A 17,308-nucleotide genomic window follows, 5' to 3' on the forward strand; every position below is an offset into this window, starting at 1 on the left:
CTTTTTATTCCCCTTTTTAGTTTTTATCATTAATTTCATTTACTTACTTTTTTTTTATTAATTTAAATGGGTTGTTTTTCTTTAATTAATTCTTGCTTTTCTAAAATTTTCTCTTGATTAATCTCTTGATACTAGTGTTTCATGTGTATTTGTGTGCATTAATGAGTATTAAATCTTAAACGTCGCATAAATATTAATAAGAACATATTAAATTTTTTAAAAAGGTTTAAGTCTATAAAATTATGGATATTATTATGTTAGAGATATTAAAATTTAAAGTTTAGATCGTTTGAACTAAGTGAAGATGATTAAGTTGAAGCTATAATTTTTAATTCTTTCAAATTATATATCTGCAACAACACTCTCAACTTATAAAGGTAATGGAATATGAATATATTAAGATAACTGTATCATATGGTTTATATAAATTTAAATTTTTAACATGAAAAATCTCTTTTTCTCTCTCAAAGTTTTGAAGAATAAGATCTCTTATATCGAAAAAATTAAACAATTTAGAAGTTTTTGATCTCAGAATATCTAAAAAAAAAAAAGAACATAACTCACTAAACGCATTTGATCGATTTGTTTATAAAATTCAAAAATGATAAATAACCCAAATTATAACCCAAAATTAAAAGAATCGACTCGCAAATCTTACTTGGACGGCATGACACCCGGTACCTCAGAATTCTGGATCCGCCTCTGTCCCTCCTATCAAATAATCCCTAAGATTTTAACCTTTAGCACTTACTCCCTCTATTCCTTTTCACTTGTCCTGATTTCTTTTTTCTTGAGTCAATAATATAAATGATCAATATTTTAAGATATATTTTTTTATTATATTGTTGTGAGAAGAATTACAATCTATAGTACTTTTTATATCATTTTTGAATATTCAAAACTTTAGTTTTAAAATATTAAATTAATCTCGTTTAATTTAATTTTAAAAATTAGTCAAATTAACTCTCGAGAAGTAAGTTAAATGCGACAACAATTTTGGTAAGGAGGAGTATAATTTATAACTATAAACTATGTTATGCTCTGTTACTCAAGGTTCGTTTTCTTGATAGTAACTAAGCTCGAGAGTGTTTGTGTAAAAAAAAAAGGATACAAAAATTTACTCTTAGTAATTTTATATTCATATTATGTATAACTTTTTGCTTCTAAGATCTAGCCATATATTTCCAACATTTACAGTTACAAGAACATCATGACATATTTAGGATTACAATTCTCCATGAATTTTTTGTTATTTCCCACAATATGGTCAGGTATGCAGAATCTGTATATTACAACAATAACTTCAACTAGAGTTGAAGTATAAATAAGAACACAATGAAGTATCAAATATCCTCAACACAAGATCAAAATGACCTTTCCAAGAGGTGTATTATTTTTCAGGAAAAATAAGATGAAGCAAAAATTGAATAGGCCAAGTCGTCCGAATTCACAGAATTTCCTTAAGGAAATAATTCCCCTCACTGTACTCGAGGTAGTGGAATTTTTCCTCCCAGGATAAAATGACCTTCAATCCGACTATAGCGGTACCTCAAATAGGCAGATTCTTCGAACGCACAGAAATCTTTGATTGATCACACAGAATATTTGTAAAGAAAAGAAGAGAGTTTTTATTCTGAAAATTTCATTGCATCAAACCTGTGGAAGAAGACAGGTTTTTATAGCCATAACATGCCTGTTCGAAAAAGTGGCATTGATTCAACTTAGAGGTGTGACTATTTTGAAATTGTATGGTCGTTTTTCCCCAAAATAGTGCAGTATTTTTGCTGAAACATTACACTATTTTGCGAAATAGTGCACCGGTTCATTGGAACAGTGCATCTGTTACGGTAATAGTGCATCTGTTTACTGTAAAAGTGCATCTGTTCACTGGAATAGTGCATCTGTTTACTGTAACAATGCATCTGTTCAACGTTCACTGAAACAACGCATCAATTCAGAAAAACATCACCAAAATGCATATAAATGAAGTATCGAACACAGAAATTTTTTTGAAATTCCAAAGCCGAAGCCGAGCCAAGCGAGCGACGACGACGACGGCGCGAGGCATCATCTAGTTCTTGCCTCACTATTCATGTGGAGTTAGTGTTTCTCAATTTAGACACTCTCAAGTTCTCTTCTTCCACCAATGTGGGAGAAAGAGTAAACTTGCCAATTTGGGAGTACACTTTCCATTTTTAGTGTCTCTTTCCATCTACCCTTTTACTCTTTATTTTTCCATTCACACTTCTTTCATCTACTATGAACCCAACAATCCTCCACATGAATGGGAATGACTATTCTTTGTAAAATTTTTACGGACAAGTATGTGATCATCAAGCAAATACTGATTGCATCTGGATAAGTGGGTTTCCCTTTGAACTTTTCGTAGTGAACATGCATCGGATGCACTCGGTCAATCGGTAGATTTGATATCTTTGAACCGTCGAAATTTATTGTACACCTAGATAATACATGTCACACAACCAGCCTTTTAACGTTTATGGTTCTCATGGTTTTGTTCTTTTCAGCCATGAACACGTCCCGGTTTCATGAGAGCTTAGAAAATAGGCCTTTACTAACATTCTCATTTAAGCAGCTTTCACTTTGCCCTCACATAGGTGATTTCTAAACATTCAATCCTGTAGATTAAATTATTTGGTCAAATCTGTCAAATTTAGATAATCATTAAACGACTTTTCACCTGAAGTCTTATCCTTGTTTACTAAACATTGTCTACATCATGAGAATGAGTTGGGTATTTGACAATGTTGAACCTGTCAAACACAACTTTGTTTGATCTCCTTGAACCTAGCTCTTGGGATCTTCAGTCTTCTAGGTAGAGTTACCGCCATGCTGACTCGTCCTAGGCCATAAATCCATTCCCTTGGATGTTCTTTCCACCCCTTCTCTAGATAGGCCTTTTGTAAGTGGATCCAACACATTATCCTTTGACTTTACACAGTTAATAGTGATAATTCCACTATAGAGAAGTTCCCTAACGGTATTATGTCTTCGTCGTATGTGACGAGATTTACCGTTGTACATTATGCTTCCCGCCCTACCTATTGCCGCTCGGCTATCACAGTGTAGACATACTGGTGCCACTGTCTTGGGCCAATACAGAATATCTTTCAAGAAATTTTGGAGCCATTCTGCTTCTTCACCGGCTTTATCTAATGCGATAAATTCAGATTCCATTGTAGAGTGAGCGATACAAGTCTGTTTGGATGATTTCTAAGAAACTGCTCCTCCACCGATAGTAAATACATATCCACTTGTGGATTTTACTTCATTCGATCCGGTGATCCAATTTGCATCACTATATCCTTCAACTATCGCAGGATATTTATTATAATGCAAAGCATAGTTTTGAGTGTATTTAAGATACCCCAAAACTCTTTTCATTGCCATCCAATGAGTTTTGTTGGGATTACTCCTGTACCGACTCAATTTACTAATAGTACAAGCTATCTGGTCGTGTACAGTTCATTATATATATTAAACATCCCAATACTCTTGCGTACTCCAATTGTGAGTCACTTTCACCTTCATTCTTTTAAAGTGCAAAGTTCATATCCAATGGAGTCTTGGCAATATCGAATTCCATATACTTGAACATGTCAAGTACTTTTTCAATATAATAAGACTGTGACTATGCTCTGTGTGGAGTTTGATGGATTCTTATACCTAAGATCACATCTGCAACTCCAAGGTCTTTCATATCAAACTTGCTCTCGAGCATTCGTTTTGTTGTATTTATGTTAGAAATATCTCTACTGATGATTAACATATTATCCACATATAAACAAACAATGACTTGGTGATTTGAAGTGTCTTTAATGTAAACACATCTATCACATTTATTTATCTTGAATCCGTTTGCCAACATGGTTTGGTCAAACTTTGCATGTCATTGCTTAGGTGTTTGTTTTAGTCCATAAAGTGACTTAACAAGTTTACACACCTTATTTTCTTTTCCTGGAACCACAAAATCCTCAAGTTGTTCCATGTATATAGGAATGCGGTCTTCACATCCATTTGATGGATTTGAAGATCATATACTGCCGCCAAGGCAATTAACATTCGAATCAAGGTTATCCTTGTTACTGGCGAGTATGTATCAAAGTAATCAAGGCCTTCCTTCTGTTTGAATTCTTTTACTACAAGTCTTGCCTTGTATTTGTCAATAGTACCATCTCCTTTATTTTCCTTTTGAAGATCAATTTAGAATCTAAAGATTTATTTTCGGGAGGAAGGTCAACCAATTTCCATGTATGGTTGCTTAAGATTGAATTTATCTCACTATTGACTGCCTCTTTCCAAAAGGATGAGTCTGACGACGGCATCACTTCTTTAAATGTTTGAGGCTCATTTTCTAAGAGAAATGTTACAAAATCCGATTCAAACCAAGTTGATGTTCTTTGATGTGTACTACGTCTTATATTTTCTTCATTATGTACATTCTCACTTGGTTCATCTCGAGGTCGTTTAGATCCTCCACTAGACTGTTCATGTCTAGTTTTATACGGGTAAATGTTTTCAAAGAATTCAGCATTGTCTGATTCAATTATCGTATTTTCATTAATATTCGGATATTTGAATTTATGAACCAACAATCGACATGCTTTACTACTTTTTGCATATCCTATGAACACGCAGTCCACCATTTTAGGTCCTATCTTAACCCTTTTAGGTATAGGAACTTGAACCTTCGCTAGACACCCCCACACTTTGAAATATTTCAAGTTGGGTTTCCTTTCTTTCCATTTTTCGTAAGGAATTGATTGTGTCTTACTATGGAGAAATTTGTTGAGTATACGATTGGTCGTAAGGATAGCCTCCCCCCATAAGTTTTGCGGTAAACCAGAACTTATAAGTAAGGCATTCATCATTTCCTTCAATGTTTGGTTTTTTCTTTCCTCAATTCCACTAGATTGAGGTGAATATGGGGTCGTAGTTTGATGGATTAGTCCATTCTCTAAACATATTTGCGCAAAGGGAGATTCAAATTCTCCGCCCCTATCATTTCTTATCATTTTGATCTTTTTGTCTAACTGATTTTCAACTTTAATTTTATATTGCCTAAACGCATCTATTGCTTCATCCTTACTATTTAGAAAGTAGACATAACAATATCTAGTGCAATCGTCAATAAAAGTTATGAAATACTTTTTCCCACCACGTGATGGTGTTGACTTCATATCACAAATGTCAGTGTGTATTAAGTCTAAGCGATTGGAATTCCTTTCAAAGAACTTATAAGCATTGTTTGCATGCTTCGATTCCACACACGTTTGACACTTTGATTTATTGCACTCAAAGTTTGGCAAAACTTCTAAGTTAATCAGTTTTCGTAATGTTTTGTAATTAACATGGCCTAAACGTTCATGCCACAAATCATAAGACTCAAGCAAATAAGAAGAATTTAAACTTTTATTTATTTCAACAGTCATTACATTCATCTTATAAAGGCCTTCGATCAGATAGCCTTTTCCTACATACATTTCTCCTTTGCTAATTATAATTTTTTTAGAAACGGTTACACATTTGAATCCGTTCTTATCTAGGAGTGCAACAGAAATTAAGTTCCTACGTAACTCTGAAACATATAACATATTGTTCAGTGTCAAGACCTTGCCGGAAGTCATCTTTAAACAAATTTTTCTTGTTCCCTCCACCTTAGCAGTAGTGGAGTTAGCCATATAGATCATTTCTTCTGCTTGAGCCGGAGCAAATGATGAAAACAACTCCTCATTGGCACATACATGGCGGGTGGCACCAGAATCCATCCACCATTCGTGAGGATTCCCCACCAAGTTGCATTCTGAGAACATAGCACACAAATCATCGCATTCTTTATTGGATTCAATCATATTTGCTTGATCCTTTTTCTTGCCTTTCTTCGGGGCTTGACAATTTGTGGATTTATGACCAATTTTGCCACAGTTGAAGCATTTTCCCTTGAACTTTTTCTCGGGTTGATTTCTTCCATGTTCAACTTTCTTTCTTTTCTTCGAATTATTTTGGTCATCTTCTACAATATGTGCTCCATGAATTTTAGAATTCCCCTTTGACCTTCTTTTGGCAGCTTTATTGTCCTCATCAATACGAAGTCGGACAATAAGATCTTCAACAGTCATCTCCTTGCGTTTATGCTTTAAGTAGTTTTTGAAGTCTTTCCACAAAGGTGGTAGCCTTTCAACTATCGCTGCTACTTGGAAAGCATCATTCACAATTAAACCTACAAAACAGTTTATGTGAGTATTAAGAACTGTCACACCCCTTTTTCACGCACTCCAAGAAAAACGTATATTTTAAAGTTCGAAAGGGTTTTATTATTTAAGTGACAAGAAATGAAAATTTGTTTCGGAAAAGGATTATTTACATTTTTTATTCAGAGTCTCCACTTGGCATAATCCGGTGTGCCAAGTCACCTTTGAAAAATCTTTTTCGAAAAACCATTTGACTCTTAAACTGGTTTGCGAACAGAGATTCCGGCTAAGGAATTCTGTTGACCGAGGGGAAGGTATTAGGCACCCCTCGATCCCGTGGTTCAACCACGGTCGCTTGGTAGAGTGTATCGACTATTTTTGGCCTTATGAAATGTATAAACCACACAAAAGAACGTAAAATAATCAAACAATAAACAAAACAAAGCAGTCCAGAAACGTAAAGTTCAGTCCAATTATACAGTCTGAAAAATAGAAAAAAATACGAAAATATAAATCCTAGTCTAAACTAAATCTAGACTAAGCTCCAATGCCTCACCCGACGCCGCGGGCCATCATCACGATCATTTTCCGCCAACATGATACGTTGGGGCATCCCCCGATGAATAAATACAAGTGATCTCGGGGCATTCCTCGGCTAAATAAATATATCTGAATTAAACACGATAATCTAGAAAGAGACATCCACACGCACATTCCAACATCCCACGAAACACTTATTCCTAAATTTTGCCTACCGGCCTACGTTTGTCTACCTGCTCGACGACATATCGCATTCAACATCAACAATGTATCAAAAATATCATAATATTCACTTTTATCAATTTTCAATTCCCGTCCCCAAATCTATTTCAACCAACATGATTAACACATGCTTCGATTTATCAATTCACTTTTCAAAGTCCGAAACCAACATCAACCAGCACATAACACATATTCGAACATACCAAACACGCAACAAATAAATCATCTACACCCACAACATCACAAAAAAAATCCAAATAAATTAAAGATTCGGTTAGAAGAAATGGACCTCGATGAAATTGATCCTTGACGATAATAAAGAAATTCGAAGACCCAAATACTCGATCGGAGAACCTCGATCGCGATGAATCCAACTCAGTATAGGGAAAAACTAATAGGACAACTTCAAAACTAGTGAGACAAACTTTGTTATACGAAAACCCAAATAATAACGACGATGCAATTTGATAATGACAACTCGAAATCCAATATCGACGACGAACCAGGAAACAGACGAAACCAAAACCCCCAACAAACAAATGGAACCCAAAACCCAACGCAGATCGAGCTCCGGTGAGCTCCGGTGATGGCGAGAACGGTGGCAGTGCTTGTTTCTCCAGTGGTGACCAGAGCTGAAGTTGTTTCACCGGATGGGTGAGCTGCGGATGGAGCCAGTGGCCGACGCGCCGCAGCCGAAGCAGCGACTGCTGGCGGCGGAGCAGCAGCTGGTTTTGCTTTCTTCTCCGACGGCGATGAGGGTTTGATCGGTGACGGCGGCGGCAGATCTAGGTGGTGACGAGCGGTGCCGGCGCTAGTTCGCCGGAGGGGAAGAGAGATCACGGACCGAGAGAGAAAGCGGCGCTAGCGCTGACGCCGTTGTCATTGTGGTTGGGTTTTGGGCTGGGAGAGGAGCTTGGTTATGGAGGGGGTTGCCGGTGATAGAACTTTCTCCGGTGGTCTCGCCGGTGACGGGGAGATAGGGCGGCCGGTGAGCTTTTTTTGAAATAGAGAGAGTAGAGAGAGGTCTAGAGAGAGAAAGAGCTAATTTTTTTTGTATTTGTTACTGTTCATCCTTTCTTGTTTGTGAGAGTATGTGTGTATATATTGTGAGGTGGGTATTGGGGTAGGGTAGGTGGGGTAGGGTAGGTGGCATGGGGTACTGATGTGTCTTCCAAAATTGATAGGAGGGGTGGTTAATTTTATTACAAAAGAATATTTGGGGGTTAGGTTTGTTAGTGGGTTTGTTATTTTTTTGTATTTTTATGGGATATAATCATACAGGTGAAGGCACGTGGTAAGACAGGGATAAAAATATGTAACTTGGGTCTTCGGGAGGGACAGAATTAGGTGTCTACATCATGCCCCCTTTGAATGTAAACACGAAGTGTTTTCAGGCAAAGAAGTAGACAGCGAGACCAAATTTTGACCCGACCATTAGTCAAAGAAAGAAACAGAAGGAAGAAGGTCAACCGGATCTTGACTTAAGAAATCCTCCCTACCCAAGTTATGAGAGAATCAAGTCACGGGTTTTCCAAAGGATTGGAAGAGGTGGACTATACCGAGTTGGAGAGTCGAGTGAGGTTCCATCAAGGTTCCGGTCCGCGGCTCTGTCATTATATCAAAAATAAAAATTACAAGTTAAAACATAAATGAAATTACAAAAATCCTAACTATACAGCTTCTTTTAGTTCTTGACTCAACTTTTATCACCCTATTCTTCAGGCGGGCTCCTGACTTGCAATTTCTTTCACCTTGTTGCTTGGCTTTCAATTACTTTGCTTTGTTCTCGCGGCGGGCTCCGGACTTGCTATTTCATCATCCTGTTCTTTAGGCGGGCTCCTGATTTGCTATCTCATCACCCTGTTCTTCAGGCGGGCTCCTGACTTGCTATTTCATCACCCTGTTCTTCAGGCGGGCTCCTGAAACTCAAAATTAAAACTAGAACCAACATTATCCCAAACAAAAATTATAGTAAAGTAGTATTTCATTTTTGAAAGGTTCTCCCATTTTCCAGAAGGGTCCTGAATTGAAAGTAAAATTCCATTTTTCAGGAGGGTCCTAAGCAGAAAGGAAAATTCTATTTTTCAGGAGGGTCCTGAACATAAAGTAAAATCACTGAATAGAAAGTAAAATCCCATTTTTCAGGAGGGTCCTGAACAGAAAGTAAAGTCCCATTTTTCAGGAGGGTCCTGAGCAGGAAGTAAAATCCCATTTTCAGGAGGGTCTTGAGCAGGAAGTAAAATCACATTTTTCAGGAGGGTCCTGAATAAAAGTAAAGACCCATTTTTAAGGAGGGTCCTGAGCAGAAAATAAAATTCCATTTTTCAGGAGGGTCCTGAGCAGAAAGTAAAATCTCATTTTTCAGGAGGGTCCTGATTATAAGGTAAAATCTCATTTTTCAGGAAGGTCCTGAACATAAAGTAAAATCACTGAAAAGAAAGTAAAATCCCATTTTTTAGGAGGGTCCTGAACAGAAAGTAAAGTCCCATTTTTCAGGAGGGTCCTGAGCAGGAAGTAAAATCCCATTTTTCAGGAGGGGCCCGAACAAAAGTAAAGTCCCATTTTTCAGGAGGGTCCTGAGCAGAAAGTAAAATTCCATTTTTCAGGAGGGTCCTGAGCAGAAAGTAAAATCCCATTTTTCTGTAGGGTCCTGAATATAAAGTAAAATCCCATTTTTCAGGAGGGTCCTGAACAACAAGTAAAATCTCATTTTCCAGGAGGGTCCTGAACAGTAAGTAAAATCTCATTTTTCAGGAGGGTCCTGAATATAAATTAAAATTCTATTTTTCAGGAGGGTCCTGAACATAAAGTAAAATCACTGAACGAAAAGTAAAATCCCATTTTTCCGGAGGGTCCTGAATAGAAAGTAAAATCCCATTTTTCAGGAGGGTCCTGAACAGCAAGTAAAATCCCGTTTTCCAGGAGGGTCCTGAACAAAAAGTAAAATCTCATTTTTCAGGAGGGTCCTGAGCAGAAAGTAAAATCCCATTTTTCAGGATGGTCTTGAGCAAAATGTAAAATTCCATTTTTCAGGAGGGTCCTGAACATGAAGTAAGATCCCATTTTTCAGGAGGGTCCTGAGCAGAAAGTAAATTCCACCGATGTGCATTTCCAATGGTAGCTGAATCAAGTGAGACGAATTTGCCCCTATTTCAACAAAGAAAATTTGTCAGTTAAAGACTTAGTGGTGGCTTGCAAATCTTGGCTTCTCAGGCATCTGCCGCAGCACTCGTTCCTTTCATCTTTCTTCCAAATCGCTGACACGTGCCCTGTCTTGCCGTATCATTGACCCGGACCCATATTGAGGGAAATGAGTTCTAACTCAAACAACGGGTTTCCATTTCACCATGCCCCTGAGGTGCACTCTTTTCCCAAATCTGAATGCTTCTACGAATCCAATAGCCTGTCGGTTGATAGACTTCTTTTGCTTCGTGTTGAATCACGATCATATTTCTACCTGTGCTGTTCCTTGGCTTTTCTCATATAATTGGAAAGACTGGTAGTAAATTTTGAAATTCTTTCTCGCTTGTTTTGACACAGACTTGACTTAAAATGTAAAGAAATGATTGTGACTTTATTTTGATAAATGACATAAAAAGATAAAAAGCATAAATATGTAAATGAAAGAAAAGGGCAATATCCCATATTCAAAAAGAAAACTTATCTGAATACGACAACCAACTCCAATGAGTATGATATGCATTTTGGATTGAGCTGCCTGATCTTTCTATCCAAACTCCCCATTTGTTGTTGAGTTCGTGCCTTCACCGCTGAACCGCTTCTTCAAATCCATTGGACTCATACATCACATTCGATTGACGACAACTTAAAAGACTTTCGCCAACAAATCTCTTTTTTTTCGCTTTTCACTTTTCTCTTGAGCTCGCCATCGGCTTATGGTGCCCGTGAGGATTTTCACCAATAAGACTCTCTATTTTTATTTTCTCTCAACTCACCATCGTCTTATGGTGCCTGCAAAGGTTTTCACCAATAAGACTCTCTCATTTTTATTTCTTTCTTGATTTCTTATGCTGAGGGGGACAAACGGTACTTCATAATGTATCATCATATCCATTGCATGTTTAGCCTTAACATTATCAAAAATTGATCTGAAGGACTTTCTTTGGTTGTAACTTGGCTTTTGGTTAGGGTTAGAAAAGATGGTAAGGGCTCAAACGATACTTGAAGTGGGGGTGGGACTTACAACTTTTGGAATCGACTCAAACAACACATTAGCTCATGCCCCAGTTTTGTTGATCGGGTGAATCTTAAATCTTTATTTGGTTGGACCGAGCCCGAAATAGGGCAGCCTACGTATCTCACTCCCGAGAGAGGAGAATCAGGTCGCACGTAGTTCCATCAGCTTGTTCTTTGTTTTGATTTAATTTCGATTTTGATTTATTTTATTTTATTTTATTTTCGAACTCTTTCTTTATTCTTATTTTCTTGACATTTATCTTTGACTCTATTTTGATTCCAAATGAGGGATATGAAAGAAAAATAAAATGAAGCTCAAATGGTTAAACAAAGGATGACACCATGTTTGGATAGAAGAATAAAATGCCTTTATCATGTCAATCTTAAAAAATGCAAGTACTAAACATGCAATAAAATCAACAAAGGATCAAATACCATACATAATATCTTTTGACCGCATCAGCATTGGTAGCCATTTCTGCCATTTTGCCTTCAATATCTGTCAAATATAAGGCTCCATTGGGCAACACTTTCTTCATAACGAAGGGACCTTGCCAGTTAGGGGAGAACTTGCCTTTTGCTTCAATCTGGTGAGGAAGGATACGTCTCAATACCAACTGACCAACTTCAAAATTTTTGGGACGGACCTTTTTGTTATACGCTCGAGCCATCCTCCTCTGATACAACTGGCCATGACACACAGACGCTAGTCTTTTTTCCTCAATCAAACTCAAATATTTCAGTCGGGTTTTTACCCATTCGTCATCATCAATCTCTGCTTCTACAATGACTTGAAGAGAGGGAATTTCAACTTCTGCAGGGATGACTGCTTCTGTCCCATACACCAATAAATATGGAGTTGCCCCTGTTGAAGTGCGAACAGTGGTGCGATAACCTAGCAATGCAAATGGCAACTTTTCATGCCACTGTCTAGACCCTTGTACCATTTTTCGCAGTATCTTTTTTATATTCTTATTGGTGGCTTCTACAGCACCATTGGCCTTTGGGCGATATGGAGTAGAATTTCGATGTGCGATCTTAAACTGTTGACATACTTCTTGCATCAAATGACTATTGAGATTGACAGCATTTTCTGTAATGATCGTCTTACGAATTCCAAATCTACAAATGATATTGGCATGAACAAAATCTACCACGGCCTTCTTTGTCACTGACTTGAAAGTTACTGCTTCTACCCACTTTGTGAAGTAGTCAATGGCTACAAAAATGAATCTATGCCCATTTGATGCCTTCGGCTCAATCGGTCCAATCACATCCGTTCCCCAAGCCACGAACGGCCATGGAGCGGCCATTGCATGCAACTCAATAGGAGGAGATCGTATCAGATCACCGTGTACCTGACATTGATGGCACTTTCAAACAAATTGAATAGAATCTCTTTCCATAGTAAGCTAGTAATAACCTGCTCGAAGAATCTTCTTTTACAAGACATGACCATTCATGTGTGACCCGCAGACTCCAGAGTGTATTTCAACCATGATTGCCGAAGCTTCTTTTGCATCTACACACCTTAAAAGTTCGAGATCTGGGGTTCTCTTATACAAGATTCCTCCACTTAAGAAAAATCCGCTGGCCAAGCGCCTAATAGTCCTCTTTTGATCGTTGGTGGCATATGTTGGGTATTCTCCTGACTGAATGTATCGCTTGATATCCAAGAACCAAGGTTCTCCATCGAGCTCTTCTTCAACCACATTACAGTAAGCATGCTGATCACGACTCTGTATATGCACTGGATCGATGTAGGGTTTGTCAGGATGTTGGAGCATTGAAGACAAAGTGGCTAAAGCATCAGCAATTTCATTACGAATCCTTGGAATATGCCTAAATTTTACTAACACAAACCGTTGACATAGCTCCTGCAAGCATTGTCGATACGGGATGAGCTTCAAATCTCGCGTCTCCCAATCGCCTTGAATTTGATGGACGAGCAAATCCGAATCTCCTAACACTAATAATTTTTAGACTCCCATATCAACAGCTAACCTCAGACCAAGAATGCAGACTTCATACTCTGCCATATTGTTAGTACAGTAGAATCGAAGTTGTACTGTCACCGGGAAATGTTGTCCCAATTCAGAGATAAGAACTGCACCTATTCCGACTCCTTTCATGTTGACAGCTCCATAAAAAAATAACCTCCAACCAAGATCAGCATCTATAACGATTTCACTGACACACGATACTTCTTCGTCAGGAAAATATGTCTTTAATGGCTTGTACGCTTCATCGATGGGATTCTCAGCAAGATGATCTGCCAAGGCGTGGGCTGTCATGGCGGTTCGAGTCACATATACAATGTCAAACTCAGTAAGCAATATTTGCCACTTTGCCAATCGACCTGTCGGCATAGGCTTCTGAAAGATATACTTCAATGGATCCATGCGGGAGATGAGATAAGTAGTATAGGATGAGAGATAATGCTTCAACTTCTGTGCTACCAAAGTTACGGCACAACACGTCCTTTCAAGAAGAGTATACCTGGCCTCATAAGTGGTGAACTTCTTGCTAAGATAATAAATAGCCTGCTCCTTTTTGCCTGTGACACCATGTTGACCTAGGACATAACCGAAAGAATTGTCCAAGACTGATAAATATAAAATTAAAGGCCTACCAGGCTCTGAGGGTACCAGCACGGGCGGATTTGACAAATATCTTTTGATTCGATCGAACGCTTCCTGACATTCTTCAGTCCATTTTACCGCAGCACTCTTTTTCAGCAACTTGAATATGGGCTCACAAGTGGTTGTGAGTTGAGCAATAAACCTGCTAATGTGGTTCAGTCTACCAAGTAAAATCATCACCTCCATTCTATTCTTGGGCGGGGGTAAATCCTGAATAGCTTTGATTTTTGAGGGATCCAATTCAATTCCGCGATGGCTGACTACAAACCCCAACAACTTTCCAGACGAAACTCCAAATACACATTTTGCCAGGTTAAGTTTGATATTATACCTGCAAAGCCTTTCAAAGAACTTTCTTAAATCTTTAACATGGTCGGCCTGACTTTTTGACTTAATAATCACATCATCCATGTAGAACTCAATCTCCTTATGCATCATATCATGAAACATAGTGGTCATGGCTCTCATGTATGTTGCTCCAGCATTCTTCAAACCGAACGGCATCACTCGATAACAATAGGTTCCCCATGGTGTGATAAAAGATGTCTTCTCTGCATCGCCATCATCCATAATGATCTGGTGATATCCGACATAGGAATCCACAAAAGAGGCAACCTCGTGTTTAGCACAGTTGTCTAACAAAATGTGAATGTTGGGCAGCGGAAAATTATCTTTTGGACTTGCTCTGTTCAAATCACGGTAATCAACACACACTCGAATTTTGCCATCTTTCTTTGGTACGGGAACAATATTGGATAACCACATGGGATAGCAACACACACTCGAATTACTTTGGCTTCAAGTTGTTTCATGATTTCCTCTTTAATTTTAATACTTACATCCGTTTTAAACTTTCTCAACTTCTATTTGACAGAAGGGAACGCGGGATCAGTTGGCAATTTATGAGCCACTAATTCAGTGCTTAAATCAGGCATATCATCATAAGACTATGCAAAAACATCCTTATAATCCATTAATGCTTGAATCATTTCATCTTTTAGCTATGGTAAAACATGTACACTGATTTTAGTTTCCCTAACATCTTTTTGATCCCCTAGATTTATTGGCTCAGTCTCAGTCAAATTAGGATTCGGTTTGTCTTCAAACTGTTCCAACTCTTTGCTTATTTCTTCTAGTGTTTTTTCTTCATTATATTCCCCATCCTGCTTCATTACATCTTGATTAGTTTGGATTTTAAGATCAGGCTGAAAATTCTGCATGCATGTCATGTCATTAGAATCAGCATAAAGAGAACTGTGTAAGAAAAGAAAAATAAAATATATTAGACACAAAACAAAAGGGATATTGCATTTCATTAAATAAAAGATAGAAGGGTTTAAACACAGATGCCAACATAACATAAACAAACTAAAATTCAAATTATAACCCTGAAATAACTCGGATAAACAGAAAGAAAAACAAAATAAACTACCAAAACTCCCTCCTGACGGGGAGAGGAATGACTTCCCAATTATTGAGCCAGACAGCTGGACCTATGAATTGCACGTCTGCCATACTGGTACCTTCTCCCGCTTCGACCATATCAACTTCAATACAAAGGTTCTGGAAGTCATCAACCAATTCATCCTCAAATTCCACATGCTTTGTGACACCGCTCTTAACAAATGATTCACTAAGTAGTGGCATTGGGCGAGGGAATGACCATATTTCCTTCTTCTTTTCCTTGGCTTTCTTCAGATCTTCAGCTGTAGGCTCAAATCCCAGACCAAACGTGCCCACGTTCTCACTTGGACATATGGGATGAACTATACCATGCAGAGATGCTCCCAAACCCTTGCCTGGCTCAAATCCGTATTTCCAAAGTTCACTCACCATCATGATAGTAGCAGAAGACAATCGCGGTCCTGGTATAGCCTGCCATTCAAGGATATGACTCACTGGCACTGTATAAAAAATTTGATAGACAAATGTCTCCTCTACGTTATTTGCTTCAATAAGAGACAAGGGAGAATCATCGTAGGCTGACAAATCTCTTTCACCATGAATAACTACTTCTTGCCTATCATGCTCAAACTTAATCATTTGGTGCAGTGTAGATGCAACCGCATTGGCCTTGTGTATCCACTACCTTCCCAACAACAGATTCTAAGAGGATTCTAAATTCAATACTTGAAACTCTATGGCGAACTCAACAGGCCCCATGGTCAACATTAGTTTTATTTCTACCTTCAATAGGCAATTCATCGTCCGAAAAGCTGATTCGATTGACCTCAAAGATTTTTCCAACCATTTCCTCAAGCTGGTTGATTGCAATCTCCCTTGGAACATATGCTTCATTTAATACCTTCAGTAAAACATCACGATGCTCCTTGGAGTGCAACAGCAAAGATAAAAGGGAAATTTGAGCAGGGGTTTTCTTCAACTGGTATAATATTGAATACTCTGGCAACTTCATCTTTTTCAAATATTTTTCGGCTTCCTCTTCGGTGATGGGCTTTTTGATAGATGACGGTCCACTCACCGTTGGCTGGGACTTCCTTAAGCTTTCAGGCATGAAGCATCTTCCTGACCAAGTCAAACCCCTTACCTCATCTACATCTTCCACAACTTATTTCCCGTGATAGATCATCATAGTTCGCCCATAATTCCAAGGAACTCTTTTCGCATCAACTATCGGAGGTTGGGTCACCGATTTGAGGACAATAGGCGCTGCCAGCGCTCCTTTCACAGTCAAGATGGGCTGACTCAAAGCTCCCACCATCGTCAACTTAGGTTTATCTTGACTTGAATCAACATACCTTCTGGAGCCTTGTACTATGATCAGGGGTTTCTTTGTGCTTTCTTGGGCTTTATCTTCTCTCATTCCTTCCTGGCTCAATGACATTGCTTTCAAAAACTCCACTACATTCACCGATTTCTCCTCAATGGTCTGTATCTTGACAATAGGCTTATAACCCTTCGAAGACTCTTTTTCGTCATATATCAATTCTAACATATTGGCTTCAGCATGGGTTGGCAACGGATTCTGGTTAATGTTTGGGCCTTCCGGGGCCTGGACCAGCATCTAATTTGTGTCAATTAAATCTTGGACAACTCTCTTTAAATGCCAGCATTTCTCGATATCATGGCCTGGCATATCAGAACAGTACACAAACCTTAAAGAATAATCGAGATTCCTTGGCGGCGAATTTGAAAGCCTTCCTTGAATTGGGCTTAAAACCTTCAACTTTCTCAACCTATCAAACAAGCTAGCATATGACTCCCCAAGAGGTGTGAATTGATTTTTGACCGTCTTCTCCTTCTTATACTCGAGCCTAGGCTGAAAACTAGGTCTGGAGGGGTTTTGGTAATTTAGTGGATTGAATGGGCGATTTTATGGAGCTTGCGCGCGCCATTGCGGGTAAGAAGGAGTTTGAGCATATGTCTTCACGCTATATACTGGGTACGGTGGTGGTGGAATAGAATATAAAGGGTTTTGTGAAGAGTAGTAATGGTGGGGAGGAATATATGGAGCTTGGGTGTAGACTTGGGCTT

The 17,308-nt window shown here is 38.4% G+C and overlaps 1 pseudogene; it reads right to left on the minus strand.

Annotated features, from left to right (window-relative positions):
• Positions 1-7,403: 7,403 nt before the first annotated feature.
• On the minus strand, positions 7,404-16,457 carry LOC124896611 (annotated as a pseudogene).
• Between the last annotated feature and the right edge of the window lie 851 nt (positions 16,458-17,308).

The sequence above is a fragment of the Capsicum annuum genome, chromosome 3 (assembly GCF_002878395.1).
Source record: "Capsicum annuum cultivar UCD-10X-F1 chromosome 3, UCD10Xv1.1, whole genome shotgun sequence".
NCBI classification, from domain to species: Eukaryota; Viridiplantae; Streptophyta; class Magnoliopsida; order Solanales; family Solanaceae; genus Capsicum; species Capsicum annuum.